The 15,151-nt window shown below is 39.5% G+C and overlaps 1 long non-coding RNA gene across 1 annotated transcript in view; it reads left to right on the forward strand.

Moving 5' to 3' along the window:
- LOC118966982 (uncharacterized) overlaps positions 1–14,072 on the forward strand; it is a 39,004-nt gene extending 24,932 nt beyond the window's left edge. The window contains exon 3 of the long non-coding RNA XR_012132330.1: positions 13,891–14,072. This is a non-coding gene — a long non-coding RNA (uncharacterized lncRNA). The remainder of the gene's footprint in view (positions 1–13,890) is intronic.
- Positions 14,073–15,151: the final 1,079 nt, after the last annotated feature.

A 15,151-nucleotide genomic window follows, 5' to 3' on the forward strand; every position in this document is an offset into this window, starting at 1 on the left:
CCAACTCCTCTCCTCCCACTGGGGGCTGGGGTGAGGGGCGCTCAGGTCCCACTGGGCAGGGGCTTGTATCTTACCCCTTTCACCAGGTGCTGGGCTCTCGCAGGTGTGGATGTAGTCTGGCTGTTGTCCTGTGTCTTCTGGTCTCCCCTTTAGGGATAGTTGTATTTGTTGTATTTTCAAAAATACATGTTTTTGGGAGGAGATTCCCACTGTCCTAGTCATGCCACCATCTTGGCTCTGCCCCCACAAAATTCTTTGATACAACTGGCCTTACACCTTTTAACCAAACATTTCTTTTTCAGTTCAGAGAAGTCCAATCTGAGGTTGTTTGAGCAACTGTGTCCAGGCCTGGGTTTAGGAGGTTCTGTCCTTATCATTAACCACCTTGGCTAGATCTAGGATTTTAGGGAACCTAGAGCTTAGGGTTCGTAAGGGAGCTCAGAGACCTCTCAGTTATACTGAGTCTTGATTAACCTCAAAACTGCCTCAATTTTCTTTTAAATTTCCTTTCATCATATCATTATCAAACTTTAATCATGAAAATGTTCTCATTGTATTTATAAAAATATAAAGTATTATTAGATTCCATACTTTAAAATTTTTTCTTCCTGTAGAAACAGGGAAACTTGTCAATACTTACTTTCACATGCCTGCAAACGTTATAAACTTTTTTTTTAGAATTCCAAGTAGTAAATTCACTTTAATCCCATTTACTTTATTTTAACTAGCTGAAATGAATGTGGTGGATCTAAGGCCTTATTTTTTATTGCTTAAATCCAACCTTTCTGCCACTCTACCATAAGAAAGGGTGGCTTTCTATGCACACATTTATGCAATTCTATAAAATTTACTCAAAAATCTTAGAAAACTGCACAGTTAAAAAATGTGTCAGCACAGTGCAAATACCATTTTCATCCACAATAAATGTTTGTAGATTCCATAATAAGAAGCGTATGCATGACATGTCTAAAATAATGTAGTTATTTCATAGGTATTAATTTAGGCAGACATTTTGAGGCAGTTTATGAGGCATCTGGAGGAGGACTTAAGGGAGCATGTCTCACCAGGTTCAGACTCTAGGAGAAGCCTTGAAAATAGATCCAGCTTATCCCAACAAGTTTTCAAAAACATCCTGCTAGATTACTACAAAATATTAAATGATAAAGTCCAGGTATATATTTTTGTGTTATGATTCAACTTACATAGAGTAGGGGAAAGGCAAAGAAATCATGGGATGAAAACATACTGAAATGTTAGTGGTGGCTGATCTCAGATGGTAGACTCAGGAAGATTTTGTTTCTTTGCTTTTACTTCTTTAAATTTTTCAGACTTTCTATTAGGGGTGGTTCTTTCATCTTAAGAAAAGAATAGGGGAAAAATCCCTGAGGAATAAAACATTTTCTTAGCATTCATGACTGTCTTAATCCCTTCTTTCCTCATGAAAACCAAGAAGTTGGTTGGGATAGAGTTAATTCCAACTCGAGGGTTGGAATTATTTTAATTTCCAAGTAATACCACCCCACCTTTTCAAATCACCAAAGTCTCACTAAAATGACAAAGCCACCAAAAGAACTGATAATCTACTGCAGAACCTCAGCATATTATGTCCTTGGCTTTGAAAAGGTTTGCAGCTCTGTCTAGGAGTAAGATGACAAATTTGCAGAGACAAAAACCAACTTGATAACCAGGGGGAACCCTGAATCTAAATAGTCCCATTTAGGTCAACCTCTCAAAACCTGCCTCCCCCATCTTTTGACCACAGTTATTGCCCATAACACTTCCTATCTGTTACTTATTTTCTTACATAGATTCGTCACTACCCACTTCAATTTTTATCCATTTCCAGGCCTCCTCCCACTGATTCTCTCCTTAAAATTTCTTATTATGTTGTCAAGACACAAATTAATCCAAGAAATATCCTTAGAAATACAGCATTTTCCTAACATGCTGCTGCCTCTTCCCTGTAACTGAAGATCTGAAGTTTGTCTCTTGATGAAGGTCTCTTTCCTGAATATCAGGAGGAATCCACTCTTTCTCCCACCAACCCCTGCACCCTCATCCCTAGACTAGGAAACAGGGTTAGTATAATTTGGGCTGTGTTTTGGCCCCTGTAAATCTATTGTTCTACAACCTTACTTTAAATTTTCTCTCATTCATTTTTTTCTTTTTCTTTTTAAATTGAAAAATAGTTGATATACAATATTATATTGGTTTCAGGTGTACAACATAATGATATGACAGTAATCCACATTGTTAAATGCTCACCCTAATAAGTGTAATTACCATATCAATATACAAAGATATTGCAATATTACTGACTATATTCCCTATGCTATATTTTCATCACCATTACTAATTAATAATTAGAATTATTCCCGTCACCTATTTCATGCCCTGCCCCACCCTGTGCCACAATGGTAACCACCAGTCTCTTCTATGTGTCTGAGTCTATTTCTGTTTTATTTATTTGTTTTGGTTTCTAGATTCCACATGTAAGGGAAATCATAATATTTGTCTTTCTCTGCCTGGCTTACTTCACTTCACACAATACCCTTTAGGTCAATCCATGTTGGGGGTGGGGAGGTTTGAATAATACCTCACTTTATATATGTACCACCTCTTTTTTATCCATTCATCTATTGATGGACATTTAAATTGCTACCACATCTTGGCTATTGTAAATAATATAGCAATAAACATAGGGATGTATATTTCTCAATTCAGTAGTTTTGTTTTCTTCAAGTGAATTACCTGAAGTAGAATTACTGGGTGTGGGGAAAATGGAATTCCTTTGGCCAGGATGCTCACCTGACCCTGACCTACTTGCCCACTTGGCACACACTATGTTGTTGCATGGCTCCTCACATTGCACGTGCATCATGTGTTCATGCGTGTCTATTGAGCATGTGCAGGCTTAGGTCGCTACTGGCAGGAGGTCGCGATTGTCTATGTTCCTGTATAAGGAGCGCCGCCCAGTGCTCTATGCGGATTGTGGGTTACAGGCTTGCTGCATGCAGATGCAGTGGGTGTAATCTTAGTGCTTGACTAGCCACTGCAGAGTAAAAGCTGGGTATAAATCCTATAGCCTTGTCATTTTTTGGTTTCACCAAATCCAGTATGAACCTGCCAGGAGCTGAGCCCCTGCACTACACTGGGTCATGAGGTATTTCTATTTTTAGTTTTTTAAAAAACCTCCATACTGCTTTCCACAGTGGCTGCACCAATTTACATCCAACCAACAGTGTACAGGGTTTCCTTTACTCCACATCCTCACCAACACTGGTTGTTTTCCCATTCTTGAATAGTACCCATTCTGACTGGTGTGAGGTGATATCTCACATGGTTTTGATTTGCATTTCCCTGATGATTAATGATGTTGAGCATCTTTTCATGTACCTATTGGTCATCTGTATGCAATCTTTGGGAAATGTCTATTCACATCCTCTGCCCATTTTTAAATTGTGTTGTATTTTTTTGTGTTGAGTTGTATCAGTTCTTTATGTGCTTTGGATATTAGCCCCTTGATTTGACATATCATTTGCAAATATATTCTCCCATAAAGTGGGTTGCCTTTTCCTTTTATTGATGGTTTCCTTTGCTGTGCAGAGCAGAAGATTTTTAGTTTGACATAGTCCACTTGTTTATTTTTGCTTTTGTTCCCTTGCCTGGGGAGACATATTCAGGAAACAATTACTAATGCTGATGTTCAAGAACTTACTACCTTTGTTTTCTTCTAGGAGTTTTATGGTTTCAGATCTTTACATTTAGGTCTTTAATCCATTTCAAACTTATTTTTGTGTATAGTGTAACAGAGTGATCCAGTTCCATTCTCTTACATGTAGCTGTCCAGTTCTCCCAACACCAATTTTTGAAGAGACTGTCTTTTCCTCACTGTATATTCTTGCCTCTTTTGTCTTGTTAATTTACCATACATGTGCGGGGTTTTTTCTGGGCTGTATATTCTGTTCCATTCATCTATATATTTGTTTTTAAGTCAATAACATGCTGCTTTGATTACTATAGCTTTGTAGTATAGTTTGAAATCAGACAGCATGATACCTCCAATTTTGTTCTACTTTCTCAAGATTGCTTAGGTGAAATTTTAGAATTGTGTTTTTCTAGCTCTGTGAAAAATATGATTGGGATTTTGATAAGGATTGAATTAAATCTAAATATTGCCTTGGCCATCATGACCATTTTAACAATATTAATTCTTCCAAACCATGAGCATGGAATATCTTTCCATTTCTTTGGGTCTTCTTCAATTCTTCCATCAATGTTTTATTGTGTTCAGAGTATAGGCCCTTCACTTCCTTGGTTAAATGTATTCCTAGGTATTTTATTGTTTTCTGATGAAGTTGTAAATGGGATTGTTTTTTTAATTTCTCCTTCTGCTAATTAATTATTAATATGTAGAAATGCAACAGATTTCTGTATATTGATTTTATTGAATTCTGTTTTTGAATTCATTTATCAGTCCTAACAGCTTTTTAGTGGAGTCTAGGATTTTCTACATATAGTATCACGTCTGGAAATAGTTATAGTTTTACTTCTTTCTTAACAGCTTGGATGCCTTTTATCTCTTTTTCTTGTCTACTTGCTATGGCTAGGTCTACCAATGCTATGTGGAATGGAAGTGGTGAGAGTGGGCATCCTTGTCTTATTCCTGATCTTAGAAGAAAAGCTTTTAGCTTTTCACCATTGAGATGATGTTAGCTGTGCGTTTGTCATATATGGCCTTTATTGTATTGAGATATGTGCTCTCTATTCCTACTTTTATCATGAATGGATGTTGTATTTTGTCAAATGCTTTCTCAGCAACTATTGAAATGATCATATGGTTTTTTTCCTTCCTCTTGCTAAGGTGGTATATCACATTGATTTATGTATATTGAACTATTCTTATAGATCCCTGGACTAAATCCCACTTGGTCATGGTGAATGATCCTTTTGATGTATTTATGAATTTGGCTTGCTGATATTTTATTGAGGACTTTTGCATTTATGTTCATCAGGGATATTGATCTGTAATTTTCTGTTTTTGTAGTGTCTTTGGTTGTAGTATTAGGGTGATGCTGGACTCATAGAATGAGTTTGGAAGCATTCCTCCCTCTTCTATTTTTTGGAATACTTTAAGAAGGACTGATATTAGCTTTTCTTTAAATGTTTGGTAGAATTCACCCATGAAGCCATCTAATCCTGGACTTTTGTTTTTTGGGAGTTTTTTTATTACCAGTTTAATTTCATTACTAGTCACTGGTCAGTTCGGATTTTCTATTTCTTTCTAGGTTAGTTTTGGAAGACTTTATGCTTCTAGAAATTTATCCATTTCCTCAAGGTTGTCCAATTTATTGGCATATAATTTTTCATAGAATTGTATAATCCTGTGAATTTCTCTGGTGTCAGTTATAACTTCTCTTTTGTTTCTTATTTTATTTGAGTCCTCTTTCTTTTTTGATAAGTCTGGCTAAAGGCTTGTCAATTTTGTTTATCTTTTCAATGAAACAGCTCTTAGTTTTATTGATTCTTTCCAATTGTTTTCTTAATCTCTATTTTATTTCTGCTCTGATCTTTATTATGTCCTTCCTTTTACTAAATTTGGATTTTGTATTTCTTTTTCTTGTTCATTTAGTTGTAAGATTAGATGGTTTATTAGTGATTATTCTTGTTTCTTGAAGTAGGCCTGTATCACTATGACCTAGCAACCTATATACATATATAATAGTCTATATGAGGTAGATGGTCACTTAAGTTTGAACACAATCCATATTTTATGTATATGATATCATAATTTACATTCTTTGATTTTGTGTATCCCTTCATTAAATTTTGTGTATAATTGGTTTTACTACTTTTGTGCTTTAAACTTTATACTTGCTGTGTAAAGTGATCGGTTTGTTACCTTTACTGCAGGTTTTTTTTCTTTTCTCTTTTATTTTTCATTTTTATTTTGATATCGTTAATGTACAATTACAATTACTTGAACAACATTATGGTTACTAGATTCCCCCCATTATCAAGTCTCCACCACATACCCTGTTACACTCACTGTCCATCAGCACAATAAGATGCTATAGAATCACTACTTGTCTTCTCTGTGCTATACTGCCATCCCTGTGCCACCTCACATTATGTGTGCTAATTGAAATGCCTCTTATACCCCTTTTCCCTCCCTTCTCTTTCCCACTCATCCTCCCCAGTCCCTTTCCCTTTGGTAACTTAGTCCATTCTTGGGTTCTGTGAGTCTGCTGCTGTTTTATTCCTTCAGTTTTTGCTTTGTTCTTATACTCTACAGATGAGTGGAATCATTTGGTACTTGTCTTTCTCCACCTGGCTTATTTCAGTGAGCATAATACCCTCTAGCTCCAACCATGTTGTTGCTTCTTATGGCTTTGATTTCTTCCTATGGCTGAACAATATTCCATTGTGTATATATACCACATCTTCTTTATCCATTTATCTACTGATGGACACTTAGGTTGCTTCCATTTCTTGGCTATTGTAAATAATGCTCGATAAACATAGGGGTGCATATGTCTTTTTCAAACTGGGCTCCTGCATTCTTAGGGTAAATTCCTAAGAGTGGAATTCCTGGGTCAAATGGTACTTCTATTTTGAGTTTTTTGAGGAACCTCCATATTGCTTTCCACAATGGTTCAACTAGTTTACATTCCCACCAGCAGTGTAGGAGAGTTCCCCTTTCTCCACATCCTTGCCTAGGATGTGGAGAAATAGCTCTAAAATTCATATGGAACCACCAAAGACCCTGAATAGCTAAAGCAATCCTGAGAAGGAAGAATAAAGCAGGAGGGATCTTGTTTCCCAACTTCAAGCTCTACTACAAAGCCATAGTAATCAAGATAATTTGGCACTGGCACAAGAACAGACCCATATACTAGTGGAACAGAGTAGAGTCCAGATATTAACCCAAACATATATGGTCAATTAATATATGATGAAGGAGTCATGGATATGCAATGGGAAAATGACAGCCTCTTCAACAGCTGGTGTTGGCAAAACTGGACAGCTACATGAAAGAGAATAAAACTAGATTACTGTCTAACTCCATGCACAAACGTACACTCAAATGGATCAAAGACCTGAATGTAAGTCATGAAACCATAAAACTCTTAGAAGAAAATATAGGCAAAACTCTCTTGAATATAAACATGAGAAAATTCTTCATGAACATATATCCACAGGCAAAGGAAACAAAAGCAAAAATGAACACGTGGGACTGTATCAAACTAAAAAGCTTCTCTACAGCAAAGGATACCATCAGTAGAACCAAAAGGTATCCTACAGTATGGGAGAATATATTCATAAATGACTTATCTGATAAGGGGTTGACATCCAAAATATACAAAGAGTTCATGCACCTCAACAATCAAAAAGCAAATAACTCAATTAAAAAATGGGCAGAGGATATGAACAGACACTTCTCCAAAGAAGATATTCAGATGGCCAACAGGCAGATGAAAAGATGCTCCACATCGCTAGTCATCAGAGAAATGCAAATTCAAACCACAATGAGATATCACCTCACACCAGTTTGGATGGCCAACATCCAAAAGACAAACAGCAACAAATGTTGGCAAGGATGTGGAGAAAGGGGAACTCTCCTACACTGCTGGTGGGAATGTAAACTAGTTGAACCATTGTGGAAAGCAATATGGAGGTTCCTCAAAAAACTCAAAATAGAAGTACCATTTGACCCAGGAATTCCACTCTTAGGAATTTACCCTAAGAATGCAGGAGCCCAGTTTGAAAAAGACATATGCACCCCTATGTTTATCACAGCATTATTTACAATAGCCAAGAAATGGAAGCAACCTAAGTGTCCATCAGTAGATAAATGGATAAAGAAGATGTGGTATATATACACAATTGTTGCTCTTCAGCAACAAGAAGGTGGGGGTACAAGCAGGACCAGCCTGTTATCCCTGGGGCTGAGCAAGAGGGCAAGTGTTGGTGGCTTGGACACCCTCCCCTGAGATCTGGGGTAAAACAAAACCACACCAAGCCGGAAGATGTGTCAGCCTCAAGGGCGCAGCAAAACTCAGCTTTATTCCATCAGAGGCTTAGTTATATAGGGGAAGATAAGGAAGTAGCAAAAGCCAATGGGAATTGATTATCTCATCTGTCACTAGGGTCTTAGGCAGGTTTCGGGTTAGGTGGGGAGGCGGAGTTAGGGCCAAGAGCACATGCGTGGGACTCAGTTGGGCCACGAATGCGGAAGTAATGAGGGAGGGTGGAATCCTCCAGTCTGCGGTTGTCACAGGCCTAAAAGAGGCAAAAGGTCCCAACACACAATGGAATATTATTCAGCCATAAGAAGAAAACAAAGCCATAAGAAGCAACAACATGGTTGGAGCTAGAGGGTGTTATGCTCAGTGAAATAAGCCAGGTGGAGAAAGACAAGTACCAAATGATTTCACTCATCTGTAGAGTATAAGAACAAAGCAAAAACTGAAGGAATAAAACGGCAGCAGACTCACAGAACCCAAGAATGGACTAAGTTACCAAAGGGAAAGGGACTGGGGAGGATGAGTGGGAAAGAGAAGGGAGGGAAAAGGGGTATAAGAGGCATTTCAATTAGCACACATAATGTGAGGTGACACAGGGATGGCAGTATAGCACAGAGAAGACAAGTAGTGATTCTATAGCATCTTACTGTGCTGATGGACTGTGAGTATAATGGGGTATGTGGTGGGGACTTGATAATGGGGTGAATCTAGTAACCACAATGTTGTTCATGTAAGTGTATATTAATTATATCAAATAAATAAATAAATAATAAATTTTAAAAAATGTGTGCTAAAAAAATCTGCTGATAGTCTTATGGAGTTTCCCTTTTAGGTAACTATCTGCCTTTTCTTGCTGCTTTTAAGATTCTCTTTTTATCTTTAATCTTTGTGTCTTGGTGTGGACCTCCTTGGGTTACAAACTCTTTTGTTAGGAATCTATGCACTTCCAGGAACTATATATCTATTTCCTTCCCCAGGCTGCAGAAGTTTTCAGCTTCTATTTCTCTAAATAGGCTTTCTGCTTCTGGGACCCCTATTCTTTTGGGACCCCTATTATGTGAGTGCTGTTTAGTTTGAAGTTATTATAATGACCTCTTAGCATCTTCTTATTTTTTTAAATTGTTTTTTGTCTCTGTTGTTCAGCTTTGTTACTTTCCACTACTTTGTCTTCAAGAACACTGGTCTATTCTGCATCTTCTAATTTGCTGTTATTTCCCTCTATTGTATTTTTTATTTCACTTATTATATTCTTCAGCTCCAACTAGTTCTTTTTTATATATTCTATCTTTTTGTTGATGTCCTCCCTGAGTTCATTTGTTCTTCACCTCAGTCCTGCTGTCATCTTCATGACCATCTCTTTGAATTATCAGGTAGACTGCTTATCTCCACTTCATTTAGCAACTTTTGTGGTGTTTTGTTCTTTTGTTTGGAACATATTTCTCTGCGTCCTCATTTTTTCTGGTTTTCTGTTTGTTTTTATATGTTAAGTAGATCAGCTATGTCTACTGTTTGTTAAAAGAAAACAGCCACTACATAGAGGTTATGTAAGAGGCATCCTGTGGTGCCCAGAAGTACAAAACCCTCAGCTCACCAAAGCCAGGTGCTGCAGGGATGTCCCCTGTATAGGCCATGCACATCCTCCTGTTGTGGTTGAGCCACAGCTGCTGTTGATAGGCTGTGGGTTAGGCCTGCCCTCAGCCTGGCTGCCAGCAAAGGCCACTGCTGCTCTGCTTTAGTATATAACCTGCTGGTGCAGCTTAACAACTGGGCTACTCTGCTGCCAGTGTACAATAGGTGGGGCTAGTGATGCTGGGGTTCTTGATAGTGGAGTCGAAGAATGAGCTTTGCAAACACTCAAGGTAGGAGGAGCAAGTGAGAGGCTTTTATTTAGAGATAAAGCAAGAGGACAGAGCTCCTGGCTCAGGCCAGGAGGGACAAGAGAGTCCTGTTGTGCTATCTAGGGGTTTTATAGGCATTTGAAAGACAGAGGGCTAGGAATGCACACCTGCTAAGTGGTCCCAAAATGTTTATATTTGAAGAGACATTAAGTTTTTTATTATCTTCTGGTTATTTACAAGAAATTTACTGCTCTGATTTCCTCTGTGGATAGCAGCTTCCCGTTCTGGGAGCATATCACTCAAGACTGCCTGCTTTGCTCCCAAGGTGGGCTGAGTTATTATCTGCTTGTTAAAAAGTATGTTAAGAAATTTACTTTTTAATTAATTGGGTTTTAAAATGCAATCTTATTTTCAAGATGGAATCCTTCTTGTTTTTACTATGTTGTTTTGGGCTTGCTTGTTAAATTACCAAGGTTGCAAATCACTTGATTAGGGCTGGGAGGAAGCAAAAAAATAAGCTGGGCCCCCCAGCAGGCCAAAGCAGATCCCACAATGGATTTTCTTGCTTTGTTTTTTCTGAAGGCCCTCGCCCTACTCTGTCTAAACCCATGGTCCCTGTCTCACTAGCATGCAGCTGGGCTGCTGGCAATAGACAATGTGACCATCGCTGGGCTGGATGTGTAAGGGGTGGGCCAGTCTTTGGGGAATGCTGGTGCTGAGAAAGCAGGGTAGACGGAGAGTTTCAGAGCTAGCTCCTGCAAGCATCTGGCCATGTAGACTGAGTAAGGGCTGGAAGAGTGGCATCCACCAGCCTTTTCTCCCTCAGAGAGAGCTCCCTCAGACCCTCCACCCCCAGCACACAATCCAAAGTTAATAAATCTCCTTTCAAACTATTGAGTCTATGTTGAGTTTCAAAGCAATCAACATGGCACACAAGTCCTCTGTGAGAAGAGGCTCTGCTTTTCAGCTCTCCCCGGCATTCAGTGTTGTTGATTTTTAAAGCCCAGTACTATGGGGATTCATCTTCCTGGGACAGAGTCTGCATGGCCAAGTGTGCCAGTTTACAGGCATTTATCTCCTCCCTTTCCCATTCCTCACTCCCTCCCACTTGTGGGCTAGGATTGAAAAGGCCTTGGTCACAGATCTGTCCCTTTATCCTTTTCAATGTGGCCTTCTCTTTTTCATTAGGTGTATAAGCTCTATTTGCCAGTTTTCAGGTCAATTTTGGACTTACTGTGTTAGATGCAGTTGCTTCCTTGGCATGTGCACAGGAGGGGTCATCACGGTGACCTCCTACTCTGCCATCTTCCCCAAACCCCATTCTCTCCTTCAGTGAGGTTCATAATTCCTCACTTCTACTTTAAGGATGTCCAATTCAGGAATTCACACACTAGTTCACAGTCCAGTATTCACCACCTTGATGTAGTCCTTTAAAAATTTTAAACCAAGAAGGTAAATTTTATGGTATGTGTATTTAATAACTTAGAAAAAAATATTTGTCATCTTAGACCAAAAAAAAGGCAAAGCTATAAAACAATTCATTGTACTTATTTGGGTTCTTAGAGATCGCAATCTGGGAACATAGATTCAGGAGGAAACCCGAATATATGCTTCAAAGAGGAGAAAGGGCTTAGGGTTTTTAAAGGCAAAAGAAGGGGAACTCTAACAGGACTTAGATGAACTGTTTTGAAAGAATTACAATTGGCTAAGGTTCTTGTAACCTAGCTGTAGCTTATTTGCTAAACCTATTCACTAGGCAAAAAGTCCACTTTGTTACAAGCAGCAGATGTTTGTATGGTATGTTTATGGTTTGGCAGAATGGAAAATACAATATTCCTCTGAAAGCAGTTGCAGAGAAGAGGAGGTGCATAGACTTTATTTCCTTAATGGTCCTTGACCCTATTTTAGTTTGCTATCACTGTCAGTGTTTCAAATCCATTTTATCCACATTCACGTCATAAATTCCCTGTCACTACCTCCTATGCTCTTCCACTGAACCTTCTTAATGATTTTATAAAAGACACCCTGCTGACTTCTACTGCCCTCAGTTCGTTTCTAGCTCCCAACAAAAATGGAGACCATAAAGTCATGAATTCCCTCAACTTCTTTTCTCTGTACCTCTGGACCTGCCATGTGTTTACTAAATCTACATTGTGCCTTTCTGTTGCAGAGGGAAAAAAGTATCCTTACCAGTTTTTGCCTGTGTTATTAATGTTCTTATCTTCCATCCTGTAATGGGCCTTACTCGTTGCTTATCTTCTTATTCTCTTTTATCCTTAATCTCTATCCTTCCCCACTAGATTCTTTGCTTCATTTATATAAACTGCTCTTTTCCTGCACATACTGAAACAAAAACCAAAAACTTTCCATTGATGATGCATCCCTCTTGGGTGATTTATCTTTCCACTTGTAAATTTATAGACTACCTTCATTTCTTTCCTACTCACCTCCCATGTGTGCCATTGTTTCTGCAACTATCTACGCAACTGCAACTAGTGTCCTCCATTCCTAATTGCCAAGGCCAGGGGAAGTGAATGACCTCTTTCCCTTCCCCATCTTCACCTATACCTCTGAAGTATATGAGACTGTTCACTATCTGCCCCCCAATCTTTCTGCCTCCACTTCTATGATGCCGCTTTCTCCCATGCTTTTCTTCTCCCTCTGAAATTCTCACTTAAGTGCAATTTTGGTGGACTCTTGACTCTTCTCTTTCCATCTTCACAGCCAACTTCCCATAAATTTCTCTTTCAACATCTGTAATGTCTCTTGAATCTATCCATTCCTCTGCATCCACTGCTATGAACTTGGTGCAAGCTCTTCACCTGTTCCACAGCCCTTCCTCATGCCTCCCCTACACCACCACGTCTGCCCAGCCCTCCACACCATTGCCAGGCCTGTCTGAAACCCAAATCTGGTCAAAGCACTCCCCTGGGAAAGGAGATGAGTGGTTCTCCAGTGGACCCAAAATAATTTTCAGGTTTTATAGTGGTTCTTAGCACATAGGCTTACTCTCCCTACTTCCAAATAGGATACTGAGCAGAAACAGCCCCCACATGCCTCGCTGCCTCTCTTCCTTTCTTTTCTAATTAATCAGATGTGCCATGACCTGAAAGGGATCTCTTTTCTAAAACCATACACCAGTTTCCAAAGCGCCCCACCCCTGGGATAGGCTCTCTGTCCTTAGTGGGGCCCAGGATGAAGATAGTCGTCTTATTTGGGTTTTTATTTAGTGAACAAAGCAAGAACAATTTACTTTTGAGCAAGTTCTGCAGCTATTGTATTTTTTTGGCAAGTAAAGTAGAAGATGAAACTGTGCTCTGTCTTGTCAAGGACTTCAGAAGGAGCCTACCTAAATCTGAGCTGAATCAGGAAATAAATTGCAAACATTGTATTAAAAGCACAAAAAGAATACCATTAGTCACCCTCTTATATAAAAAGTTGGAAACTTAGTCCTAAGAGGGCCATGGAAAGGGTAGTTGTCTTGCCAATGGGTTTCAGCCCCTGGCAAGTTTGCTGTGGATTCAGTGTGACCAAAGAAATTGACAGCAGAACGATCTTTGGAGTGAAAGGGTTATACCCAACCTTATTTCCAGGTGGCGTCAATCACTAAAATCCCATTCACTCAGAGCAAGTCTGCATGCAGCAAGCTGATCTCTGCCTCTGGGCCTCTCTGCCTCTTAGCAGCCATCTCAGTCTCTGTCCTCGGCGCTGCCACCACTCTAGCTTCTGCTCTGCTCTCCTGCAGTCTTGCAGCTGTGCCATCATGTCGCACAGAGCACTGGGTGGAGCTCTTTATATAGAGTCAATAGCAATGCATTGCCCACACATGTGTAGTGAGCTAGCTGACCAGGGCCAGGTGAGAATCCTGGCTACAGGAACCTTCATTTTATCCACAGTAGTTTTCAAAGATAATTAATGTTATTAACATAAACGACCTCACATTTGTGTATTTTGAACAATGTTTTGAGAAGAACTTTTTCAGTTTATGTACATTTGCTGTTGTTTTTTCATTTTAAAAATATCAGGGAACCCATATCAGAAAATGCTGGTCTCAACCCTTGCTACTCAAAGTGTGGTCCAGAAACTAGTGTCACTAGTGTCCCTGGTGCCACTTGGAAGCTTGTTGGACTCTCAGGCCCCTCCCCAGAACTATGGAGGCAGAATCTGCAATGTCACAGAATCTGCAATGATTTCTATGCAATATTCCAAACTGGTAAGTGGTAACAGCAGCTGTTGGGGGGGTGGGGCTTGTTCCCTGAGGGTGTGTGTGTGTGTGTGTGTGACAGTGTTGGGTGAAGCCTAAAGTGATCCTCAGGTTGGAGGGTTTGGCCTGCAAGAAGTGATTGGGTGGGCAAGGCCAGAAAATATATATATTTGTCATTTTAGTGATAGTATGAGTGGGACGAAGCTGGCAATTTGCCGTAAACTTTTCTTAAACTCAGTCTGTTATCCAGTATACAACAACCTCCTGGAAGTATTTCAACCCTAAACTTTATGCATTTTCAGAAACCAGATTGCTAAGTGATAGTTCGATATTTAAAAGAGCCTCTAAACAAAACAATGGTACTGAACTGTGGAAATTGAGGGACCTTTTACATAAATCCCTGTTCTCTTCTGTGAACCAGAGATGACAGTACTTACTTGGTGGATTGTAGTGATATACACGGTGTGTTTTCTGAGCCATTAGAATGATTATTAGAATCAGTGTTCATTTCACACCAACACAAATGCAGCAGTAGCCCCAGTGACTATCTCCACACTAAACCAGTGAGAGGACACCTTCCTGACAATCTTCACCTGGCTATTGAAAGCAGCAGGCTTGCCTCAGAACTGGAAGTTCTGGATTGTGCCTCAAAGCTTATTTGTGACCGTACACAATGAGGGGAGGTAAAAGTGAATGACCACGGGAGAACAAGCATTTGTTAGAAGGACAGTTGACCACAGTCTTACTGGGAATAATGACAAGGGAGGTTGGAAATTCTCACAATTCTCATCACTCAGTGGACCCACGACCAAACCAAGCCAGTGATGACACCAGAGTGTCTTCAAAGTGTCCTGCCTTCAAATAGGGTATCTAAAAAGAAAGTTTAGAGCAGGGTCCAGCCCAGCCCCATTTGTCTCATAATAAGTTTATACAGCTCAAGGTCTGGCTCCTCATTTCCCCACCCACTGATTTCCATACTTTCTCAATTACTTTGCCCTGCATAACAAAGCATACCTGATGCTAAGGGATTTAGTATAACAGCAGGTTATTATTTCTCACTCTCCTGTGGTTTGACGGGGCTT

Source organism: Manis javanica, chromosome 6 (genome assembly GCF_040802235.1).
Source record: "Manis javanica isolate MJ-LG chromosome 6, MJ_LKY, whole genome shotgun sequence".
NCBI classification, from domain to species: Eukaryota; Metazoa; Chordata; class Mammalia; order Pholidota; family Manidae; genus Manis; species Manis javanica.